Genomic DNA, 25932 nt, shown 5'->3' on the forward strand with positions numbered 1-25932 from the left:
GAGAATAAGTTCTTCCCCAGTATAGCTAAGAAGATATCTGTTGGCTGTTAACAGTTGGGAAAGTACAGACATATCAGACTTTCAGAAAGTTATTTTTAAATTAATATGATATGCAAAAGACTGTGATTATCCCATAAATATTAACTGCTTTGGGTTGTTTACACAATGTTAGTTGTACTATGAAAATTTGCTTATTAACTGAGTTCAGCTTCTTAGGTTGTTATTGGCTTTGATTCCACAGACTTAACACTGCCAAATTTCTGTGTAAACATTTTCTTGGGCCTGAAATGTGAATATGTGTATTTAAAGTTTTTTTTTTTTTTTAAAACCCTGTATATTAATGGAACTTGTAAACGTTTAAATAGTCAATTAATGGAAGTTTTAAAAGACCAACTCTTTAAAAAAATCCAATTTTGTACTTTTGATGTTTTAAATATAAAATTTGACCTCAGTGACAAATATATGTAATTCTTAATATATTTTTGTAGTTCTTATCAATTTGTTAATTTAATTTAAGTCAGAAAGAGCCTTTTGGTTATTGCTCAGTTACTAGGAATTGGGTGCAAGGCTAAGTTTTAGTATTTAGAAGTAAATATTATATCGCTAGATAGAGAACAAAAGTAATAACTGGTTACATCCATGTTTTGGTGCTGGGAAATGTAATACATTCTTGAGTTCAAGTGCCATGGTTATGGCTTTATTGATCCTTTTTGAAATACAGTCTTGAAAATGTTGATTTTCCTCTGAAGTGTTTGTTTATTATTAAGACTTCCTACATCATAGGAGAATTATCAATGTACACAAATTTTTAATGGCACTGAATGCAGCTTTGGTAGCATCAGTAGGTGAGGTGGTTTGAGATGTTTATGGCCTGATTTCGTTTTACCCTGTGACAAAGCTTTGGTCGGCTTTACAGGCCAAATTTTAAGGCATATGCTAGTTGAGTATGAATTTCCTATGTGCCCTGGGAATGGTATATAAAATATTTGTTCTTTGCCCACCCTATTCTCACCTAAAGGAGGCCATTGTACCTGAGTGCTTTAAAAGTTTCTGTTTTTCAACAGCTACCTTTGGAAACAGTTCTTCAGTTTAAGTAAATTGCACATAAGAGGAAATGACTATAGAGAGGATAAGACATTTAGACTCATTTTTTATGTACATAATTCTGAAATAAATTATCTAGAGAAATCTCCTTTTTAGTTTATTTTTCAATGAAATTGTGTCATTAATTCATCAAGGTAGGTGGTATGAGATTTCCTTAGGGGAATTTCCTTGGAGTTTTTTTTTTTTTTAAATATATTTTATTGATTTTTTACAGAGAGGAAGGGAGAGGGATAGAGAGTCAGAAACATTGATGAGAGAGAAACATCAATCAGCTGCCTCCTGCACACTCCCCACTGGGGATGTGCCCGCAACTAAGGTACATGCCCTTGATCGGAATCGAACCTGGGACCTTTGAGTCCGCAGGCTGAAGCTCTATCCACTGAGCCAAACCGGTTAGGGCATCCTTGGAGTTTTAAGGGGAACATAAATCAGCTCATTATACTTTAGTCTTGTAAGTAATAATTTAGTTGAATTGTATAAAAATTTTATGTAGGTGATAATGATAAAATAGGTGATCACGTGCTTTTGATTATTTATCTTACAGGATAGTTCTAATTTAATTAAACAAGTATTTTTTAAAATTTATTTTAGAGTTAAGTTTGTGAATGTGGTTTTTAAAAAAAAAATAAATTTCTATTGATTTCAGAGAGGAAGGGAGAGGGAGAGATAGAAATATCAATGATGAGAGAGAATCATTCATTGATTGGCTGCCTCCTGCATGCCCCCTTTTGGGGTTTGAGCCCACAACCTGGGCATGTGTCCTGACTGGGAATTGAACAGTGATCTCCTGGTTCATAGGTTGACGCTCAACCACTGAACCACACTAGCAGGCTGTGTATGTATTTTTAGTTGTTTAATTTGATATGTAAGCACTTAAAAACGGACTTTTCAGCTATGTGAAGAAATTACGCTCTTTTATTTTATTTCAAAGTTGTGGCATTTGTATACAGAATCTTGTGTATGGAATATATTAACTAGATTTGGGAATTTGATTAGAAGAAACTTGTGATAGTTTTAATTCTTAATATATTTTTTAAAATTTAAGGCAATCTGTGAAATATTTTCTCTCTGTACTTGCTCGTGTAAAATCTGAGCTGAATTGCTATGTGTGTTTCTTAAACTTGCCGTCGATCTCACACGAACGTTTGTCCAAGAAGGCTTTGCTTTTAGGAACATTTCTATAGTTTCTTGAATATTAAGAATGCGTTATGGGAGATATTTATGTAATTCAGGGTCATATTATTTAGCTCTACTAATTATGCAATTTGAACAGTCATATTTAAAAATCTGACACTATTTATTACTATTAGTATTACATTCTTTGTTTTTCTTCATTGTTTCTAAAAAAAAATACTTTTCCCTCATTTGCAAGTAATTTTTCTTTATTCCACTGTTTTATACAATTTACCGGACCATGCAACACAGTTAGTATCCATTAAGTGGAGCCCATGCATATCAATCTTGGACACAAAGCCTGGGATTGTAGTTGGAAAAAGCCCTCCTGCTGCTCTTCCCTCTCCTTCCAAAGACTTGAATGTAGTCTCTCAATTTATTCAAAGCCTGGGTTTGTGAAAGCCAGTTGGTCTCCTTTCTGCCCATTCATAACCGATGTTGCACTCTTCTGGATAAAAATTGTCACTGGCGTTCCCATTTCTCATCATTTAAAACTCAAGGTCTGAGATGTAACTTATCATTTGTAGCCACGTAGCTCATTTTATGGCTTAAGCTTCTTGGTTTTTATGCTTTACACCTCCCACTTCCCATCTTTCTCTTTACCTATACCACAATTGGAGTTTCTGCCTCATATCCAAAATTTACATCATCCTTCAGGTCTACCAATTGCCCCCATTAAATTTCTTCTGGCCCTCTCTTCCAACATTAAAAGTAATCTCTTATGTATTTTCTGTGTTTTCTTCAAGTACTTCCTGTTCTGTCTTGTGTTAATGTTATTTTTACATGGTTACAATGTTTTACACCTCCTATGTAACATTTCTGACTTTAAATGATCCACTAAGTTAACTCTCTATCTCTTATTGGATGTGGGTTCATCTTGTATCTCCCATGCCGCCTTGTATTCAGTAGATGCTCGTTGTAAATACGGGGTGACTGAATAAATAGAATGACTGACATGATAGTGAGTTATTGACCGTAAGACTTTTCACTGCTCTGTTGAAATGGACATTTAGGAACAGAGAATCAACTAGAGATCTAAACAAGTATGGTGTGGTTCTCTGAATCAGAGCTGCTGCCCACAGTGAAAGCTGAAGAAACAAAGAGTGATCTTAGATGATGTTTAGTGGCTTAAGACTGACAAGGAAAGAATGACTTTTTCTAGGTAAAAGCTTTGGGCTGAATAGGTAATTGAAGAGTAACATTGGCTTTGTAACAGTGACTACAGTTTTGAGTCAGAACATTTTTCAAAAGTTTGTAGTTTTGTAATAGTACTGTCAGTTCTGCTATCATGCTTGCTTTGAAAATGAGATATTGTTGATATTAGGGAACAATTTGAGTATAATATAAATCTTACATTTGTTATGCGTGATTTTATCTGAGCGATTGTAGGTGAACATAGGAAACTTCACCAAGCCACGTAGGATACACAAGCACACACCTTAGATATCTTCTAGCTACCTTACTTCACTGCATACTGTAAGCTATAGCCATCATATCTCATTTTATAACTTTCCCTTCCATTTCAGGTAACTCTTCTCACATCATTTCACAATAACTCACCAGCTGCAGCCCTTTGGACAGCCAATTCTAGAAGCAAAGTTCATGTCTTTTTCAAGGTAAGGTGCCATATTGTAGTTTTTTATTTTCTTTTAACCATTTAACACAGCGGTTCTCAACCTGTGGGTCACGACCCCTTTTGCGGTCAAACGATCCTTTCACAGGGGTTGCCTAAGACCATCCTGCATATCAGATATTTACATTACGATTCATAACAGTAGCAACATTACAGTTATGAAGTTGCAACAAAATTAATTTTATGGTTGGGTCACAACATGAGGAACTGTATTTAAAGGGCCAGAAGGTTGAGAACCACTGATTTAACATATGTAAAACTCTTCTATGGTCTTTATTAGGTTCCTTTCTTATTTTATGTGTCACACCATTTCCCCCATAAGCCCCGAGGTTTTAATGATATGATTTGCATAGCATTGTGGTTTTCTGGAATGCATATGTTGCATTATAACAGAACTGACTGTACTAATTGATAACATACAAAGTATGAGCTGATAGTTTTTTTTTTCTCTCTCTCTCACTCTCTTTTTCTTCTTCATTTCAACTCTCCCTCTCCCCTCTCTTTTATTGCTGAAATACACTAAATAGTCCCTGTAAGGAGGAACCCAGTACCACAGAGCAAAATGTCAAAGAACTTGTTTAATGAGTATTGTAAAAAAAGGGGGGGGGGGCATACCTTTACCAATGGAAACATAGATAGGCTCAAATGCTCAAATGCAAGTAGAGACGGAGAAGTTAATAATAAAAGGCCTATGGCCCCTGGAGTAAAAATACATCTTACCCTTAAGTAATAATAATTACGTTTAACATTTTTGGAGCCTTTGCTATGTAGTAGGTACTATGATAAGTTCTGGACATGGATTATGCCACGTAATTTTTATAAACACTATAAAGTAGGTGTTATTACTGTCTTTATTTTACAGATGAGGAATAAATGGCTTAACAGGGGTTAACTTGCCCAGGGTGGATAACTCATAAATATAAATGGCAGAGCCTGTTCTTAAATCAAGTGTAACGTCTATAGACCTTCGTGGTCTCTCAGCGTACTTTGTAGATTGTAAATAAATAACTTCCACATGTGTATTTCCTCTGCACTTAACTGTGTCTGGTTGGCATCGCTATTTTAACCCCTATTATAGATGAAGAAAGAAAGAAAGGTACTCAGCCTAAGAAATACCCAGATGGTCAAAGGTAGAGCTATAACAGAACTAAAAACACAGTTTTATCCCATTGGGATTATACATAAAAAGGGAGAAAAATTGGATATTTAGCAATAAGGGGGTGAGCTGAACTAAGGAAGAAGAGAAGAAATGATTGCGTTGGAAGTTGGGGACAAAAAGGTGAACTTATCAGAATATGCTACAGTTGGAAGTAGGGAGCTTACTAGAGAATAAGCAGGAGGAGACTCCAATTCTATAGCACATGAAGCCTAATCAGATTCTCATAAAGAAACTCAAGCTAGCACCAATTTATACACAGGAATATGATAAGAGAAATTTGAGGTCATGAGCGTAATAAGTTGATTATGTGGTAAATTCCGATTTGTAGTAGGCTCAGGGGAAAAAAAAAACAACAGGAAAAAGAGAGGAAAGACTTCAAAAGGCTTTATTTGTTCTTTTATAGTACATATTGCTATTTCTTTAGGTAGTCAGTTACCTCATATGTAAACACATGTTTAATCAGTGTTTGTTAAAATGGAGGTTTGATAAACAGTAGAGAGAATAGTTCTTCAATTGAGTGTTAAGAGCCAAATATTATACAGGTAATAGGATAAGTAATGGTGAATGTTTAAGGATTAATGAGTGTTTTTGAACCTAAAGCAGGGGGTCAGCACACTGTTTTCTAGGGGCCATGAATGGTTTTTACATTTTTAGTAGGTTATTAAAAACAAAAATGAAAACAAAGAATAACAACAGGGACCATATGTGGCCCCCACACCCCCAAACTGACCCTTTATAGAAAGTTTGTCAGCCCCTGACCTGCAGTATAGCCCATGAGCAAAAAAAGTTATACTGCATATTTTTTAGGTAATGGAAACTGGTTTATATTAAATAGAGGGCTGCATTTTCAGACACTTGCCCCCCCCCCCGCCCCCCCCCCCCCCACACACACTTGTAGGAAGGAATTGATACTTATTTACTATGATATTTTGCTAGGGGTTTTGTGTACTTTGTAACCTTGAAAGAGTGTAACTACTTTACAAAGGATGGAACTAGGGTGGCAGGGGCGGGGCCGGGCTGGAGGGGGTCCTGAGGGGGGTGGGAAGGAGACATATGTAATACTTTCAACAATAAGGAATTATTAAAACAAAACAAAGGATGGAACTAGGCTCATAGAGGCTAAGTTAGACTAAAGTTTCACATTTAATAATGGGACTCATGTTTGCCTGAGTCTCCCAGATAAGAAAATGGTGGAGAAAATTTGTTTGTAAAAATTGGGTATGTCTATTCACAATTCTGGCTTGAAATTATCTAAATAGATATCAGATGTAAACATTTGTAATAACTTTAGCTAGTTATTATAAGATATATAAACAATCAGTTAAGTTTTACAAGCAAAAAATAGGATGGGTTGGAGAACTGTAATTTTATTATAACATTTACATATGAAGGAAGATCTTTGAATACATTGTATTTAGAGTTATAAAGAAAATGTAAAGAAAAATTTAAAGAAATCTGAGATTTAAAATGTTTTCACTATAATGTGCAAAATAGAAAAGTGAGTCTGCATCAGTAGAAGATGTGCCAGGCAGCAGTGGATTTTTGAAAGCAGATATTAAGCAAATATTGGCCCATGTGTTTAATTGTAAAGTTTTATGAAGAAGATTTCAGGGTGCTATGAAAACATGTAATGAGGGATCTAATATAGATTGGTGGGCCAGGTCAAGACTTCCCCTGAGGGGTCGTTTAAGCTGAGATACAGGAGTTAGGCAGCAAAGACAAAGAGGATAACTATTCCAGACAGAGTGTGATAGGCCTCCAGGATGGAAAGAGCTTGGCAAATTCAAGGGAATGTCAAAAAAGGTCATTGTATCTCCTAACAGCTCTGAGGACAGGATTACATTTGTTTTGCGCATCACTGTAAAGCCCTCAGCAAGATTTACTGAATTCATAGAAAATGAATGGACATTTTGCTTGACAATTCCTGGTATGATTATGAGTACAGGTATTGCCTGGGTGAAAGCTACTATTCTCCTTTCTGAAGACTACCTAATTATATTAAGCTACTCAGATTGGTCATAATCCCTTGTTACCATAGGCCACTTAACAGTTGTCAAGGCATCAGAATGGAGCTTGACCTGCAGACAGTCTGCACAGAAAAGTCAGGAAAAAAGAATGGAGAGCATTTTACCTGGATATGATTCTGAGAAGGAAAAGTGAATTTGCATTATTGCAACATCAGGAATAAATCTGACAAAGAATGAATATAGCCACTTTTCTAAAAATGACCAGTTAGGGTGAGGGTGTTTGGTACTAAAACATGTGATCCCAGGTTCTCTGGGTGACAAGTATCATGACAATCAGGCTTAGAGGCTTAATTAAGTTAAAAACTCAAATACTTCCTATTTGTGGGGCTTATTTCTTCATATTTAAAGTTGAACTTCTAAATTAAGATACTTTCATTTATAAGTTTGGTTGCATTGAGGAATTTATAACATAGAAAGAGAATGGGGAAAGGGTTGCATATTTGCCAGGTGTGTGTGTGTGTGTGTGTGTGTGTGTGTGTATGCATGCCTAAGCGACCATTGGACTGTTCGACTGTTCACTATGACACGCACTGACTACCAGGGGGCAGATGCTCAAAGCACAGGATTGGGAATGTGGAACAGAACGATGAGTCTCTGAGAGAAGGGGGGAGGGAGGGAGAGAGGGAAGAGATTAACCAAAGATCTTATATGCTTACTAGAGGCCCGGTGCATGGATTCGTGCACCTGGGGTCCCTCGGCCTGGCTTGCAGGGATTGGGCTGAAACCAGCACCCAAACTCCCCCCGAGGGGTCTCTGATTGCAAGAGGGCACAGGCCAGGCTGAGGGACCCCACCAGTGCACGAATCCACTTGGCCTCTAGTATGAAATAAAGTTGTAGTAGATGTGGAAGGACTATTTCACAAGATATTTACCATAAATTGGAGATGAAATAGGGGTTTACAACAATTAAGGAAAGAGAGAAGATAACTTTAGAGTAGGAAGGCAAATGGAAATTAGAGATAGAAGGAAAGAAAACCTTTCAGGATTATTCTTGAATGTTAACCTTTGAGTTAAAAAGTAATAGCCAATAAAGTAGTAAAAACAATACCTGTACTGCTGATTATAGAAGACTTTAATAATGACACTTGTGTATGCTTTACTTAAGCTTGAACTATAGTAAATTTTAGTTTAATGCTATCAGATTGTTAGGAGTTTAATGTGAAATTTGAGGAATTTTTCACTAGATGTCATAAATCTGTTCCATTACAAAAAGAGTCATACAGTCAAGGCTAGCATATGAGGTTAAGTGTTTAAGAGTTGTTTTGTTTTCATCAGTGAGGGGTGAAGAAAGAGCCCCTGCCCCAGCAGATATTTAAGGTTTTCTGAGGGTGTGTTGGGAAGTGCATGCAGAAAAGTCTTATTTATTTTAAAGGTTTCTTTTTTAGGTTAAAATTACTGAGTTAGATATTATCAATGTCACTTGGCTTCTTACCAGGAACAGAGGATATTTTAACTATTGCAGTTAACAATTTATTTTTCAGAAGACATCAAGTTAATAACTTTTTAAATGAAAATTACAGACATTGTTATGCCTTTAAAATTTTTAAAAGTCTTAACTTTTGTTAACACTCTTTTGTAATTCCTATAGATATTTGCTGGAAACTTTAATAATGGATTAATTAATTATAAAAGCAAGATCTAAGTCTATTCTTCTCTTATGACTTTAAAAGTTTGACCTTAGAAGCCATCTTATTGAATATACTAGAGGCCCAGTGCATGAAATTCGTGCACTTGGGGCGGGGTGGTGGGGGAGGGGGGGAGAGTCCTTCAGCCCCGGCCTGCTTAGCAGCTCAATTAAGAAGTGAAAAATGCAGAGGAATTTACAAAAATTATTTGAGCCTTTTCATAAGCTCTTTCATTATGATCTTTTTGTAAAGGAACATACCTATTCCAAATCATTTTATATTTTTAAAGTAATTTTTGATGTATATTGTCTTATTTTATCCCCTCCATATACTGTGAGAATGTTGTGTGAGGGTGGAACACAGTCAAACAGAGGGCCCTACTCCGTTTGACTCATGTGAATGAATTAATTTCCAGGGGTAGAATTTTATCCACTATGTTGATTGGGTAAATTATATACTTTTAGGAAGCAGGATGACTGTTTTGGCCCTAAAATCACACTGGCAGGCTTTCAAGAGCCCCTCTGAATCTTCAGCACCCCCAGAGTGGTGCTACCACTAGGAAATATTGCATTTCCTTGGGCTGCTGCTTTATGGGTTTCACCTTTCTGGGATAACTTTGCCCTTCTGTTAAACTGCTCCTTAATAATAGGAAGGTCAGAGTGACTGTGGCTGATTTCAAAGTGCATAGTCTGCATCATTAGCTAACCTGGAATTTCTTTTTCAAATATTAAGAACTAGAAATATGCAGTCATTTAATATTTAAACTAGTTTCTATGAATCAGTTATAGATATGATTGAACACTTATTAGCTGACTTGGCACATGAAAGGATGGTCTTTCTACTGAAAGCAAAATACTGCGAGAGTCAGGTGTTTGAAATCCCTCCAGTCTAGATTACTCAAGAGGAAACAAACAGCAAGATTCAGTGTAATTGCTTGTTATTTTGAAGAAGGAAATGTTATGTGTTATTTTTCTCCCCTAAGGCCTGTGTCCAGGGCAGAATCATTTTGGTGTTTTTTATAATTCTTTGAGATGTTTCCAATATTTTAGAACTAAAAAAACAAGTTAAAGTGACATAAACGTATCTGGACAGTGGAATGTTTCAAAGCTTATCTAAGTAATTGTTCTTCTATATTAAAGGTTTGGTTTTACTCGTACCCAAATCCTAGTGATATAATAGTCACAGTAGAATTAATAAACTAATATATGAAAAGGACATACATAAATTTTGGCACAGATTTTGTTAAATGTGAAATGTTTATACATACATACATATGTAATTATACATGTGCATGTGTCTCTGTGCATAAGTATGTTTAAGTTTTAGCAGGCATCCCAGTGTGGGGGTGGGGAATCACAGACATACTGTGGAAACAGAGTCTGGGCTCTTCCATTGGTCTGTTTGGGTTTGAGGCTTTACCACGTGTGATAGTGGGGAAGGATGGGTCTGCGCCACAGTTTCCTCATCTGTAAAATATATATACTAATAGAATCTGCTGTTTGGAGGAATAGTGATTATCATTTGAATTAATGGGGGCCAAGAATGTTTAACAATGCTTGGCCTATATAAGCACTGAGTGTTATTTACTGTTTTTGTAAATTATTATGAAATATTGGCCACACAGAGAGGAAAAAAGAATTACCTTGAAAAAAGTGACTGTTTCAAAAGCCTAAAATATTAGTTAATTGTGCAGATTAAAATCATAAAGTTGTTTCTTTATTATTAAGAGATTATGGTATAAAAAGGGATATGTGTAAATCTTCAGTGGTTTATTCATTATAATATACCTTGGATTATCTATTTTTTTAGTGTATTTAAAGTTTTCACTTTTATGGCCAGATAATATAGGTCTATGGGATGGTCTCCACTTTGGAACCTGGTCGGCTTAGGGAAATTGGTATCTTTTGTCCATTTTGTTTTAGACTTCAATTTTGTCTAATCAGTGTTTGAAAGAAATGCCACTTGTTAGACTTCCTTCCAAGAAAAACACTGGGTGTTTCAGGAAGTGGTCCTAGTGAGTCAGAGGATAATACGTTTTCCTCTGAGTCAGTTCTGAGCCTCCTTGATATAAATAGGCGTACTTTCACCAAAGTTCTGCTTTTCAGATCAGATGTTAAAATCATAACTGATACATGACCACACCAACAGCAATACTTAAATTGGTACTTCAACTCAATTATTACTGGGTTTTTTTTTTAATCTAATTGGAACTGTAGAAATTCTGCTAAGTTAATTTTTAAAATATTTAATTCAATTTTGTACCTCTGAATAAGTTTCTATTTCGCAAGTTTTGCTTCAGATAAGAGTCATTTGTGTCGGTGGGGTCATTTGTGTCCATTTTAGAGGACATTTATATTGATGATAATGTTCCACTTTGGTCACTAAAATTCTATGGACTTTCTTTAGCACACACATGTAAAACTATAGCGTAACTTTAGTACAGGATTTATTTTGCAAAACACTGTGTTAGTTTGCCAAGTCCTGGAGCTGTGTTAGAGATACAAAGGACTAAATCAGAGTGGCTCTTCATAGCCACACTAAAAAACACGAAACACAATAAATAATTGCCAAAGGACTAGAAGTTGTTAATGTTGAGTTGGTCAGGGAGGACTTTAAAAACAGGGTGGAAATTGAGGAATTGATAGATGTAACGTATAAAACTGCTAGTACGACGGATGTTTAGGGTAAGAGCAGAGGCCTGCAGGTCAGTCAAAAAGGAACTGATAGATAGAGGTGCAGGCAGTACATCTTAACTGATCTATGTGTGATTTTGCTTATAATCCAGCTAACAACCTTCTCATTTTTACAGGTGAGTAAATAGGGCCTTAGAGAGGATATGATCTGTCTAAAGTCACAGGGAGATGGTAGAGTCAGGACTTATGTTCAAGGCTGCCTATCTTCACAACATGTTCCTTTTACTGTGAAACAGTTACACAATGAAAGCATTGGGGTATACTCAGTAAGTTTTTATTGTTTCCAGTAGCTCTGAAAAAAACAAAACAAAACAAAACATCCACAAAGCATTTTCCTTCTTGGCAGAAATATTGACTTTTTTAGGGCTCAGGAAGTTGTCTTTGGGTGTTAGGAAATTGCCTTATGGGCAAGTTTGCTCACCCCTGCTCTTAGGGAGCAGCAAGTAGGACTGTCCTTTTTGTAAGAGCACATTATTGTCATTGAGCCTCTGTAAGGTTCTCAAGGTCAATAGATATGTTTGGGGATAATTTGTGGGTAGTGGTGACCCGTGCTGTGAATCCTTTGTCCACTTATATTAGTAGACTGATAGCTGGTCATTTTTCTTTTTTTTTAAATCTTAAGGATTTAAGTGGTTGGAGTCTGGTTTTTTGCCTTGGCACCTACAGCCATTACCAGAGCATGCCACTTTCTTTCATCCTATTTCCCTCACAGCAGGGAAGCAGCCATGTGGCTCTTGGCGAAATTGGCCTTCTTTGAAGTGACAACAGTGGCAGTTCAGATCAAGCGCCACTCCTGTAAACACTGAGTCTCATGTCACATAAAATTCAAACACTTGTTTCCTGGAAAAATTTTTGCTTTAGCATCTCAGAATGAAATCGCTTCAGTTCCTGGGAGAGCAGGGAAATCGATCTTTTCTTCCCAGCTAAATACCTGGAGTGAACTACTGTGTGCTGCCACGTGCTAGTCCCAGGGATTCTTAGCAGCTAAATTGTAAAAAAAGAAAAGTATGAAACTCCTCATGTCATCACATGCTTTATTTGTAGGCAGGTTTGGAGTTTATGAGGGTAACTTCCAGTCATCAAAGGGACTTCAGTATCTCTCCCTCCCCACAAATGACAAGATAGGGTACTTTTCTGCTGTGTTCTGTTCCGTCAGGTGGCCTGTATGGGTAAATGTATCTGACAGGAAGCAGGTCACTGAGCTGATATGCTGGCCTTTGTCACTGATGTCACTGAGCGAATGCACCAGGACTTCACAGCTGCAAAGACCTCTTGGAGAGACCCTGGTTTCCAGGCTAACCAGTACTAATGGGGGACCTACTAGTTTAAGTGACATGTCCAAGGCACAGAGTTAGAAATAGTGCTGGCAAAGCGAGGAATAGTATTGACTTCAGCATGGAGTGTTCTTTCTAAATTCACGACAAACCTAAGTCAAGTTGACATCTAGGACGTCCAAGGAATGATGTTTTCTCAACACTCACGGAAAGTGGGTGGGTGCTGGTAGAACTGCTGGTCACCATCAGAGAGTGTCGGGCACAACTGGAGAGGTGAGAAGATAGGATTAGAAGAGGATTTCATTTCCCACTCCATTTGGGGAAAATATGGAAGATAGCTGGTAATAAGAGAAGTCAAGATGGAAGGCAGGAGAAAGGAGATGTCTGTTTTACAGTGTGAATGGGAGTGACTTGGAGAGACTTTTGGGGGGTAGGGTTGACATTCTCTTTTCCCTAAGTGGCTCTTGTGAGAAGTTAGTGATGCTAAGTATTTTCCGTTTTTAACTCTTTAACTAGTTAACATATTTCATCCTAAGTTTTCTTGCTTTTAGAACATTGTTTCATTTTGTCTTTTCTTAATAAGAAGATTTGAAATAAACATCTTAATTTGCTCAAGTAAAAAATATTTAAGGGCATACTTTTTTATTCATTGAATAAGTATTTATTGAGAACTTACTTCATGCTAGGACCTATGCTTAGCACTTGGTATTCACTAAAATTATTTAGCCCTGCTCTCAAGAAATGTAAAATCCTGTGTGTAAACAAGGAAATAGGAAGTTCCTGCAGCATGACACGTGCATCTTAATGTTAGACTGAAGTGTTAATGGGAACATGTGAGAGAGGCATCTGTCCTGCTGTAGAGCAATCAGGCCTCCCAGCTCGGAGATCTAAAGTTGGATTAGGAACTGGCCAGGTGAAGGTGGCAGAGGTTCGTGGGTGGAAGGATATTCCAGACAGACGATGTCTCTTTAAGGCAAGAGTCTGAAAAGTACTTCAGTATGGCTCATGCATAGTGAGCTTGGGAGGGGTGCGGATGGTGGGTCTGGAGGGAGCAGGGGAAGCGGCAAGAAGGAAGAAATGGTGAAAGAAGCAGCTGTCAGCGTATGAAGGGCCAGATCACAGGAACACCATGCTGTGCAATGGAATTTGATGTGATCTTGAGGGCAGTAGGTTACTTTGATAGGATTTAGATAAAAGAATAATAAAAAAATTAAGTTTTAGAAGGGAGTAGTATTAGATTGATTCAAATTTTATGTATAAAAACTTCTGAAATGATTTGATTTTAGCTCATCAGAAGGCCAAAAGATCACTTAACATCCTGATACTCTTCATTCATGGATTTTTACTGCTTACATAACACAAAATGTATGGACTTTAAAAACTACTTTAAGGTGTGAGACCAAATATAAGAAAATATGTATTATAAGGAACAACCATGTTTCTCTCTTGACATGTAATATAGTGAAGCTATTAAAAGAGGTTGCTGAGTTTAAGCTATGCTGACAGCTTAGTAGATTGAGGAAAACTGAAATCTTTCCCCCTCACACTCAGTAAAACTAAACAATGTTTTGTTAGCAAAAGCAGTGCATGTTTTTAAGTTGATTTGTTGAAGTTTTTGAGAGAATGTATTTCCCACAGAAGTTGGAGGAAAAGTGTCTACTATGTATTATTCTGTTTCATAGAGGTAAAGTGGAAAATCCCTACAGTTTCAGTCTGTTTTTTACTTTTTGATATATTTCTTTCATAATAATTCTTATGTCCCCTTGTGTTTAAAAGCCTGTTGCTTCACAGTTGGGTGTAAGAGTCAGCTCTGGTTTTCTTGATTGCCATTACACAATTGGAAAAATGTTCCCATAGGTAAGTATTCTGTAATAGACGTGGACTCGGCTGAACAAAAATCAAGGCGATGCCACTCCCTTTTAGAATTTCGAGATCCTTTTGAAGCGCTAGGGTCCATTGTCTTGATTCTGGTACTACCTTTGCCTTTATCTTGATATTATTTCTAATAATCTGGTTATCGCCTGCCTTTACTTCATAAACTTCCAAAATCCAATGTCTTTCCTTTCTTGTCTATAAGTAAAAGCTAGACTGTTAGTTCTCTTCTATACAAATGTATGTGCTTTCATGTATAATACATTTATAACAAAAGAAAGAAATCCTTTAGATGCTATGTGACCTTGTGAGTTGGGGTAAAAAAAACCCAACTTTATAACTATTATTTTCCTCTGTGGCAAAGTGGTTGGATTTCATTCCATATCTACTATTTATTAGCTCTTTGACATTGGGCATGTTATTAAACTCTGTACCTAGCTTAACTCATCTGTAAAGTGAGGATAATGATTCCTATGTCATAAGGCTGTTGTGACAATTAAAAGAAAATAAATAAATGTAAAGCACTTAGAATAGCACCTGGCACATAGTGTTATCGAAATGTGAGCTGCTACTGCTTGCTTTCTATCACTACTTATCTTTCCTCCTATCACTACTATTAGCAATCGAGGTAGTAGGTTAGTTTTCTTAGTGCATTGACTTTATAAAATCAGGTGCCTTAAAATGGGGACAGCAGTTAAGCTAGCTGAATTATACCCAGTTTATTTAATAAAGAGCTGCAATTAAATTTGGGGGCTATGTAGAAATATTAAAATAAACTTATTCTTTTTTTAATATATTTTATTGATTTTTTTACAGAGAGGAAGGGAGAGAGATAGAGAGTTAGAAACACTGATGAGACAGAAACATCAATCAGCTGGCTCTTGCACACCCCCTCCTGGGGATGTGCCTGCAACCAAGGTACATGCCCTTGACCAGAATGGAACCTGGGACCCTTCAGTCCGCAGACCGACGCTCTATCCACTGAGCCAAACCGGTTAGGGCAAAATAAACTTATTCTTATGAGCAATTCATTTTTTTATTAAATCAGATCATGCTTCTGCCCCCAGTTTTCCCTACCTCAGTTTATTATAGGCCATCTCCCAGGTGCTTAGAGATGGGGACTATGGGAATGGGAAGAAAGAAATGCAAATGTGGCCTTCCCAGCCTTCGTGATAATTCCCTCTTCAAATTTCCTCTTCCTTCTGACCTCAAATATCCTACTTACCCAAACAAATTCATCTTAGTTTCCCAACAAAAATCCACCCAATATGATCCAGGAACATGAAGGTTTCTGGTGATTCTCCCATTCCCTGATTGATCCAAACACTTCCCCCCCACCCCTCCCCTTATTAATTCACTGTAGAGAGTTGTTTGCCCTTTTTGAATTCCAGGTGCTCAAGTCCGGGAATATAATTATTGGCAAAATAAATTTTCTTTTTTGGTGTATAAATTGACACTGGCCCGAAAGTGGGCATGCTACTACAAAAAAAATCCCATTGCTGCCCAAGTGGATAGTAGTTCGGTTGTTCTTCTCTCACTTTCCTATTTCTCATCAAATCCAGGTTCTTAAACTTGAAGTGTCTAAAGTTAACATTTTACAGATTTTACTGCTTTTTTTGTAATTTTTTATTCTCTTTCATTTTATTTCACTTAAATTCAGAGCATTACCTGAAATAGGAAAACAAGAACAACATTCTTATTCAGTTATTTTTGCATAGGCATCTTTTCAACAGAGCACTCTTTGTGCATTAGTCTTAAAACATAGAAAGCACTTCGAAAAAAATTCATAAATTCTCTGTTTCGGTGTTTTACTAGTTATCTTAGATTTTAAATGAGGAAATCCTGAAATAACATTTTCAGAATGAATTGCTCAATGTCATACTTTTTAGATGCTAGATTTGCCTCAGTCTGATGTTAGGTCCTCACAAATACTATCTTTTCTTTTAAGCAAGTAACAGAAGTTGTAATATTATATTTATTACTAGTAGCCCAGTGCATGAAATTCGTGCACATTAAAAGGGAATTAATTGCCCTAACTGGCTTGGCTCAGTGGATAGAGCATTGGCCTGCAGACTCAAGGGTCCCGGGTTCGATTCTGGTCAAGGGCATGCACCTTGGTTGTTAGGCAGCTAATCAATGTTTCTCTCTCATTGATGTTTCTAACTCTCTATCCCTTTCCCTTCCTCTCTGTAAAAATTCAATAAAATATGTTTTTTTTAAAAAAGGAATTAATTAGCGGAGATATTTTAATATTGCTATTTGACCTTTCTCTATAATAGAAGTGTGAGAGATGTAAGGAAATTATTTATATGTATATGAAAATAATATATAAACTTATTAATAAATAAACAGTAACAAAAGGATATAACAACAGAGGCATGATATAAAAATGACAAAAACATGATATGAAAACAACAAAAACATGATATGAAAACAAAAACATGATATAAAAACAACAGTGATGCAAACAATGACTGATAAAGTGATTAAACTTATTCTGATATCTACCTGTACACCACATTAAGAGTGAAAACACTTTCAGAGTGCTTGACTAATTTCCCTTGTGATGAAGTATTTAGAACTTTAACTGTAACATCACATGCTCTTCAAACTTGAGAGAAAGCAACATATAACTGACCATGTGCAAAAATGGGTTCATGTAGGAATATGCCTACTCTGTCTAGAGCAGTGGTTCTCAACCTGTGGGTTGCGACCCCTATAGAGGTCGAATGACCCTTTCACAGGGGTCGCCTAAGAAGATCCTGCATATCAGATATTTACATTACGATTCATAACAGTAGCAACATTACAGTATGAAGTAGCAACGAAAATAATTTTATGGTTGGGGATCACAACATGAGGAACTGTATTTAAAGGGCCAGAAGGTTGAGAACCACTGGTCTAGAGTTTGTCCTTGTGATTTATTAATAGTCATAACAAATGCTGGGAAACTGTCGTCAAATCAATTTAAATGGGAGGCCAGTGTCAGATGGGGATAAATTGATTCTTGGAATCAGAACAACCTCTCCCTCTGCAGATCCTGTTAATACTTCAGCCTTAATAATGTTAGGTCGTAATCTTTTGATAATAAATCTGATACCATTACAAAGACCCCATTTACTATTGAGATTTCTCAATAGCATGATGATTGTACCCACTTTCAATTTTAATTTATGACATGGCATTCCCAAGGGAGTAATACTATTAAGAAATTCGATGGGAAAATTTTCCTTTTCAGCATCATCTGTGGAATCAATGGAATCATCACTCAAATATGTGTGAAAATCTCCATCAAGTATATCCAAAATTTCTTCATTTAATTTTTGAACATGCTGATTTTTTGGGCAAAGAATTGCACATTTAGATATATTTTTTGTATTATCTATAGATATAGTATTTCCAAAGGTAGCTTCAATAATAGATCCATTACAAATCATTTCACTTCCACCCTCCGCTCCGAGGGCAGGTTCCTGCCTGAAACCTTGTCCTGAGAGCGGGTTCCTGCCTGAAACCTCACCCTCCAGGAAACAGCTGGGGGAGGCCACAGCCATTTCCTGCAGGACTGACTTCTTTCCGGTAGGTTGCGTTTCTGGCCATGATGTTACACCCAGGGTTTTTATATAAGTAGATTTTAATTATTTCATGTTGGTTCTTCCACTAGATTATAAGCTCCATGAAGCTAAGAACCATGTCTATTTTGTGAATTGTACTCTGTATCTAGAGCTATCTTGTTTAGTATTCTAGCCATTAGCCACATGTGGCTATTTACACTTAAATATAAACTAACATAAATCTCACAGAATTAAAATTTTGGTTTCTCAGTGGCACTAGCTGCACTTTAGGTGTCCAACACCTGTACTGAACAGTGATGATACAGTAAGCTTTCATTATGGAAGGAAGTTACTTTTGACAGTGCTCTAGGTGATGTTCACATAATGGTTACATAGTTAGTACTTGTCCAATGAGTGAATAAGTGAACCAGTACAGTTATTGGCTTGGGCCAAGTAATATTGAATGAATCTTGTTTGAATAATCATCTACAAAGACCATTTTGGCTTTTAATTAATCAGTGTTGACATATTCCCATCCAATTGCAAAATACTGGATTTATCTTTAGTTAAAGGAAAGTATACAATAGTGCAGCAATTTTTACCTGGAGTACTGCAAGAATTTTTAACACATGCAATAACTGACCAGTCAGGGACACTGACCTTTTGTCCCTTAGATTGTCATGACAATGATAACTGTCCAGTGTGAATGAATTAAAATTATATCTACTTTTTTTTGGTCAGATTTGTAAAAAATATAACATTTCTTGGTTTGCTGCAGAATTTCAGTAATTAGTTTGTGTGTGCCATGAGATGAAAAAGGTTAAAAATTGCTACCATCTATATATATAAAAGCCTAAACGACCAGCCGACTGGCCGACCATTCAACCATCCGACCGGTAGCTATGACGTGCACTGACCACCAGGGGGCAGATGCTCAATTCAGGAGCTGCTGAGCTGCAGTGACTTGGCAGCTGGGGTTCTTGGGTGATACACACGGAACCAGAGAGGAGGGAGCCCGATTCCGGGGTGCATCACCTGAGAACTGCCCTTTCCCAATCCGGGACCCCTTGGGGGATGTCGGAGAGCCAGTTTTGGCCTGATCCCCACAGGCCAGGCTGAGGCACCCCACCGGTGCATGAACCCGTGCTCCGGGCCTCTAGTAGTAGATAAAACCACAACTTGTGGTCAAATCTTATGATATATAAGCATCATAGCCAAGTTACCCTCACTTATAACTTTTATAATTCCAAGACTTCTCATTAAAATGAGGATAAATAAGCTCTTACAACTCATAAGGTGGTAAGAATTGAGCAAAGTCATGCACATAAAGTGCTGGCATAGAGACTGATACACTGAAATGCTTAACAAATGAGCATTATATTTTTACAATAATGAACACAGATATGTCTAAATTTACCCCAGTTCATAGATGATTTCAGGATTAGAAAGAACTTTACTGCTATTTTTGAGAACATCCATTGTTATAATTTGGCAGACATTTTTTAAAGACAGTACTACCCACAATCAAAGCTTATTATACTTACTATCTTTTAAATATGAAATTTAATTGCCATAATTAAAAAGATTGGACTTAATTTTTCTTTTCTTTTAACATATATATATATATATATATAGTTATTGATTTTTTACAGAGAGGAAGGGAGTGGGATAGAAAGTTAGAAACATCAATGAGAGAGAAACATCAATCAGCTGCCTCCTGCACACTCCCCACTAGGGATGTGCCCGCAACCAAGGTAAATGCCCTTGACCGGAATCGAACCTGGGACTCTTCAGTCCGCAGGCCGACACTCTATATCCACTGAGCCAAACAGGTTAGGGCTTCTTTTAACTTCTATGACTATGTAAATATCATCTTAGGGAAAGAAAGTTTCACAATTTTTTTATAGGCAGCTTGACTTGTAAGACTAATGCACAAATATCTCTGACTTTTGTTTTGGGGTAGCTCAAAAAGTATTTGTTCCCAACTCTATTCATTTAAATGGGCTTCTCTTTGGAAAAAATGCTGAATAATTAAAGTGAATATTTACCCAAGGACGAGTTTCATTTAGGCACATAACTATTGTGCATTTAAAGCTATGATTTAATTTCCAGAAAAACAAGGCATTTCTTATTAACAATAATACCTAATTTAACAGGGGATATTGCCTCCAAATTAAGTACCCAACTCAGTTGTGCATTTAAAGCTATGATTTAATTTCCAGAAAAAGAATTAAAGCATTTTTCATTAATTATAATGCTGGCATTGCTGGAGATATGCCTCACTTTTACACACGATAATGTTTTTTCATTTTTTGGATTTGAAAACAGCGTTTGTTGTTACAATAACAACAGGTAATTAAACATTTACCACCAAAATATCAGCTGACTTTATGTAAGGTAAATTTCCTTCATTTTTTTTTTTTTGTGTGTTATTATCACTCTGGCTGTTATGGTACTTTTATTTTTAGTATAAACTTGTACTCATATCTCATAGTTCAACTTGACCTCTCAAGTTCATATTAAAGGTGACTGTTTTTTTTCTTCTCTCTCTCTCTCTCTCTCTCTCTCTCTCTCTCTCTCTCTCTCTCTCTCTCTCCCCCTCCCCCTCCCCCTCCCTCCCTCCCTCCCTCCCTCGTTTGTTAACTCTCACTTGAGAATATTTTTCCCATTGATTTTCGGTGTTTTTTTTTTTTTTTTTTTTTTTTACAGAGAGAGTGGAAAAGAGTTATGGAGGGGGAGAGGGAGACACATCAATTGGTTGCTTCCTGCACCCACCCCTACCAGGGCCTGGGATTGGACCTGTAACCCACGTATGTGCCTTTCTTTGACTGGGAATTGAATGCATGACCCTTCAGTGCTCTGGCTGAGGCTCTAACCACTTAGCAACACCAGCCAAGGCTCTCCTGAGTTTTTCATTAATATTTGCCAATGTTTAGAAAATGAAAATCATTATAGAAAAGGGCAGATTAAGCACCGTTATTTTTACTCCCTCCAAATAAAATGTCAGTAAAGGGATTTAAAAAAGGACAGCATAGGAATCATTGTAACTCACCTAGAGTCCCGAGAAACTGAAACCCAAGCTGTTAGTGAGAGACCTTGAGAAGCAACCTGATTTTCACTTCAGAACCTCAGAAAGGCTCAACCATGAGGGTGAGGCTGAGAACAGGAGGACTAGGAGGTAGTGTGTGTAAAGGGGCCTTGCATCCCAGATGCTTCCCATACTTGGCGAGGATGGATGTTTCTTCTGTGGAGAATGTGAACTGCAGAACTCTTGAGTGGGGGACACAAGGCACAGGCAGGTAGAAGATTAAGTGAAATTGTTACTGAGCAGTGGGACAGCCTAGCCCACTTCTACTCATCACCAAGATTTTGGCAGTCAGGTGTCTATCTCCAGGTGTGAGATTGGAAGATGCTTCCTGAAATATGTGCTCTTGAAAGATAAAAAGTAAAAGTAAGGAAAAGGGAGTCTTGGGATACAGGAAACAAGGATCTAAGACAGGAGAAAGATGATAGGAATGAGGAGGATAATGTGGAATTTGGATACCATGATGAAAACTGTTTAGGAGGCCTAGAGAGTAGTCAGTTTAGATTTCAACAGGAATATAGTACAGGGGTCCGGGAGAGATGACTCTTGAAAGATAAAAATGATGGTGTTTAAAATATTGAAGGGAGACTTCACTGTGGTGGAGACTAAGGGATGAAATTAATAAAAGTACATAGGAAATCTAAGGGTTTAGGGTAAGCTAATTTTTAACTCTAAAGAATACAAAAGATTAAACAAAAAAGAAAATGTAATCTTAGTATATGTGAATAGCAGTTACACAGAAACAATAAGTAACACTGAATTTCAGTCTAACAACATTTGATATAAATGTAACTTTATGTATTCTGGTTTTATCTCCAGCTTCCTCCCTAATCACTTTCTACCTCTAAGTTATTCTTCAGTAGCTGAACTGTTGGTGGTTTCCTAAATGTTACCCAGCTGTCTCATGTCTTGGCTCTTCTCTCTTCTGGTTTATTCAGCTCACACCTTGCAGCCCGAAGCCTGAGGGATTTTATGAACGGGGTGCCCTCCCAGCGTGAGGTGCCCACCTTGCATTTGGTCTTTCTACTTGCCACGTTGTACCCTTTGATGCTCCCCCCCCCCCCCCTATACTATACATTTCTAAAGATTTCTCTGGCCTTCTCTGGTTCAGTCCCGTGAGGGAGATTTTGTTCTCTAGACCCACCCCGCATCTAGCTTCTCTTTTGAACGTTATACTATGCTGTTCTTATGTTGCCTGTAATGTGCTCTTTTCCTAAATATGTCTTTTCTTTTTTTCTAAGAGAATGGGAAGCCAAAACCAGTTTGGCTCAGTGGATAGAGCATTGGCCTGTGGACTGAAAGGTCCCAGGTTCGATTCCGGTCAAGGGCATGTACCTTGGTTGCCGGCACATCCCCAGTAGGAGATGTGCAAGAGGCAGCTGATCGATGTTTCTCTCTCATCGATGTTTCTAACTCTCTATCTCTCTCCCTTCCTCTCTGTAAAAAATCAATAAAATATATTAAAAAAAAAAAAAAAAGAGAGAATGGGAAGATGGGAAGGTTTTCAAGGAAGATTTTGTTCTAGATCTTGTGTGATTTTTGTATAAGTATCTACTGACAATCAGTTATTTTTGTAGTCATACAAATGTAGATGGTTACTGGAATGGGTTTTTTTTGGTTGTTGTTTTTGTGTATTATTTGTTGCATTACTTTCTAACAACATATTAGGATTGCCTCTGTTTTTGAAGATAAATGAAGGGTGGTACTGTGAAAGGATTGCATTTTTACTCTGTCAACAAACTGTTAAGTGGTTTAGAATAATAGGAATAAGGAGCAGTTAAGAATGAGTTGAGAGTTTGACCTTATGTGCCCAATCATGAACTTTCCTTGGGCTTATACATTTTGACCTTGATATACTCTGGTACCTAAAGCAATACACGAAATATTCCATTCGCGCAAAACACCTGTTCCCTGTAACTATTTGGCTAGATCTGTAAGACCTTATCTTGCTAAAGTAGAACAGACAAATGGCAACAATGAATAATCCTTGATACGACATTTCTTGTCCTCTGATTTAATGACCAGTGTTTGAGTAGTATGGCAGACAAGAAGAGAAGGGTTGAGTTGAGTAGTATCTACACTAATAAAAGAGAAACATGGTAATTGGCATACGACCGCTACCCTTTTCATTGGCTAATCAGCGAGATATGCAAATTAACTGTCAGCCAAGATGGCGGCCAGCAGCCAGGCAGCTTGAAACTAACATGAGGCTTGCTTGCCTCAGTGACGGAGCATTGTTGGAGGAAACCAACGTCCCCCGTCTGCGGCTGCAGGCCTCTGAGCGGGCAGTTTAAGAAACATTGTAACAAATACCGCCGGACTTCAGCCAGCAGATTCACAACATTGTAAGCAAAGGCCAGAAACCTACTTTCAGCCGCGGAGGCCTAAGAGCTGGAGCCAAGCCTCAAGGTAAAGCTGGCCCAGAATACAAAAAAGAAAAAAGAAAAAAAGGAGCGGTTGGGAACTTCAGTCACTCCCAGCCTGAAAACAGCCCTCAGCCCCTCACCCAGACTGGCCAGGCACCCCAGTGGGGACCCCCACCCTGATCCAGGACACCCTTCAGGGCAAACCAGCCAGCCCCACCCATGCACCAGGCCTCTATCCTATATAGTAAAAGGGTAATATGCCTCCCGGCACCGGGATCAGCGTGACAGGGGGCAGTGCCCAAACCCCCTGATCGCCCTGCGGCTCTGTGTGTGACAGGGGGCGGGGCCCCAACCCCCTAAGCAGCCCTGCTCTGTGCCTGATAGGGGGGAGCTCCCCAACCCCCCCACCCCCCCACGGGCCCTGCTCTGTGTGTGACGGGGTAGAGCCATAACCTCCCCATTGGCCCTGCCCTGACTGTGAGAGTGGCAGCTCCCCAACCCCCTGATTGGCCCTGCTCTGTGCGTGACAGGGGGTGGCGCCGCAACCTCCCAATCGACCCTGCCTTGAGTGTGACAGGGGACGGTGCCCCAACCCCCCAATTGGCCCTACCCTGAGCGTGACTGAGGGTGGCATCACAACCTCCCAATCTGCCCTGCTCTGTGCATGACAGGGCGGCGCCCCAACTCCCCAATCGGCCCTGCTCTGATCCTGACCAGGGCCTGCACCTAGGGATTGGGCCTGCCCTCTGCCACCTGGGAGCAGGCCTAAGCCATCAGGGCATTATCTCCCGAGGGGTCCCAGACTTCGAGAAGGCACAGGCCGGGCTGAGGGACCCCCCCCTCCCCCCCGAGTGCACAAATTTTTGTGTCCCGCGCCTCTAGTCTATAATAATAAAAGCGTAATATGCTAATTACATCAGACAGCCAAACAACCTTCCGGACGTCCTCCCGGATGAAGCCGGGTCTGCGAGGGCTGGGGCTGCGAGGGCCAGGGCTGTGAAGGCCGAGGCAAGCTGCTGCAGCTGTGAGGGCCAAGCCCCTTGCATGAATTTTGTGCAGCAGGCCTCTAGTGTTTTTATAAAATATCTGGGAAGGGTGATATCAGCATGTGTGCTATAATACAGTAGAAAGCTTAACTTTAAACAAAATCGCATGGCTTAAAAAAATTCTGTATATTTTAACAATTAATCATTTTTACTTGTAATAATCTCAGAGAGATGTATTTGTGATTTAGAAAAGTAGGATGAATTTAGTGCCACTGTTGGTTAAAGGTGGCGTTTCCCACTTTGTAGGTTGTAACCATTTATAAAAATTATGTTGTACAGATTGGAAACCATTGGTCCTCTTAAGGAGCTGTACTGGAAATGCAGAGTGAACCACCTGCAGTATTTTGTTTACTGCTTAGAGTCCTCTGCTCAAGGTAATACAGAGGAAGGTAGTTATGTGGCAGCAGGGTAGTTAAATATTAAAATGTTATAGCTCATCTGTGGGTTACAGCTCTGCTCATTGTACCTACAAGGTTTTATGATTTACTATTTTTAGAGGCCATTTAATGTCATAATGAAATTTGACTTCAAGAGTTTTTATTTTATTAAAGACAGTTTTAGAACCTGTGTTCCTGTCTTTACCTCCAGCTGGATTACGTCATGCCTAGAGAGCTTTACCCATTTGCCTTTGTGAGTATGTTGAACTGTACTAATTTAGCATTTGGCACACATATGGACAAAGGATATCTAGCAATAAAAAAGATATCATATGAGATGCTAATTTCCTCAGTAATTTTTGTTTGTATTAGTTAATAGAATATCAGTGAATAATAATTCTCAAGGCTGATTTATAAAAAGTAGACATTAAAAAAAATAATTAATGGGGAGTGGGAGTGGCTTGGGGTAGGTGGAGTGGTTTTCTCCCCTTCTTGTTCCAAAATGTTGTTCTCTGAAATGTATTCAGTTGAGAACTGAATTGGCAGAAAAAGTTAAACTTTTATTCTTATCCTGGGAGAAAATGGTAACAGTGAATATTCTTCTACCCCTTCTGAGAATTCATACTCAACAACTTTTTGTTTCTGTGAGGATTTGAACTTCTTAGGTAACGTTGACTTTTTAAAATGCTGATAATTTTTTGGTGGTGTTAGCCAAGGTTTTTGTTAAGGTCTGGGATCTCTTTCATGTCCGTCTTCGTCTCCTCCTCCCCCTCCCCCTCCCTCTCCCCTCCCTCTCCCCCTCCCCTCCCCCTCCCCTCCCTCTCCCCCTCCCCTCCCTCTCCCCTCCCCCTCCTCCTCCCCCTCCCCCTCTCCCATCTTCCTCCTTCTTCCTCCTTCTTCCTCCTTCTTCCTCCTCCTTCCTCCTCCTTCCTCCTTCTTCCTCTTCT

At 38.3% G+C, this 25932-nt stretch overlaps 1 protein-coding gene across 11 annotated transcripts in view; it reads left to right on the top strand.

Annotated features, from left to right (window-relative positions):
* EPS8 (epidermal growth factor receptor pathway substrate 8) overlaps positions 1–25932 on the top strand; it is a 182208-nt gene that overhangs the window by 74292 nt on the left and 81984 nt on the right. For 6 of the 11 annotated variants that reach the window (XM_036296983.1, XM_036296972.1, XM_036296982.1 and 3 more), the window contains exon 2: positions 3804–3893. The gene's annotated coding sequence lies outside the window, so the exon portion shown is untranslated. Of the gene's footprint in view, positions 1–3803; positions 3894–25196; positions 25239–25932 lie in introns of all 11 variants that reach the window. The other 5 variants (XM_036296976.1, XM_036296978.1, XM_036296981.1 and 2 more) reach the window with 1 other exon arrangement.

The sequence above is a fragment of the Myotis myotis genome, unplaced genomic scaffold (genome assembly GCF_014108235.1).
Source record: "Myotis myotis isolate mMyoMyo1 unplaced genomic scaffold, mMyoMyo1.p scaffold_m19_p_3, whole genome shotgun sequence".
NCBI lineage: Eukaryota > Metazoa > Chordata > Mammalia > Chiroptera > Vespertilionidae > Myotis > Myotis myotis.